A 730-nucleotide genomic window follows, 5' to 3' on the forward strand; every position below is an offset into this window, starting at 1 on the left:
AGCCAGCAGGTCGTTATCTCCCGAGGGGTCCCAGACTGTGAGAGGGCACAGGCCGGGCTGAGGGACTCCCCTCCCGACCGAGTGCACAAATTTTTGTGCACCGGGCCTCTAGTTTAGAATGTTCATATTGTGCGTTAACTTGTATGGACTGTACCTCTGGGAACTTAGTCTGTTCAGTGGTGCCCTATCCTATTGCATTAAATTGCAATTATTATGAGTGCTCTCTGACTCCTCCACCATTCCATTTTATACCCCATAGGGACAGTTTTACTTGCCTTTATATTTGTCTTTGTATTCTGCTGAGTCCAACACCAAGAAGATGCCCTATACCTGTTTGTTTAATTCTGAAGAAGTTAACATTCTTTAACCTTTTTACCAGACACAGAAATAAACTAAAGTCCTTCCTCCATAACCATGGTACATAGCATGGTTGGTATCTGGTATATAGTGGGCACCTAATATAGGTCTGTTTAATGAATAAATAACCAAAGGCCAAGATTACACCTAAAGCCTGTTTTAATGTATTGATGCTAATGTGAACACATTTCCTGTCTTTCTTTGGTTAATGTTGCCATATTCAGAGATGATTTATTTACTCACAGAGAATTCAGGACTTGATGGGCCAATAGAATTTTATTCACTTTCTAAGGCTTCATGTACCTCGTCCATATTTTAAATAAAAATATTTTCTGACTCCCTCTCTGCATTTCTTTCTACTTCCCCCCCCTAC

This window comes from Myotis davidii, unplaced genomic scaffold, assembly GCF_000327345.1.
Source record: "Myotis davidii unplaced genomic scaffold, ASM32734v1 scaffold147, whole genome shotgun sequence".
Classification (NCBI taxonomy): Eukaryota; Metazoa; Chordata; class Mammalia; order Chiroptera; family Vespertilionidae; genus Myotis; species Myotis davidii.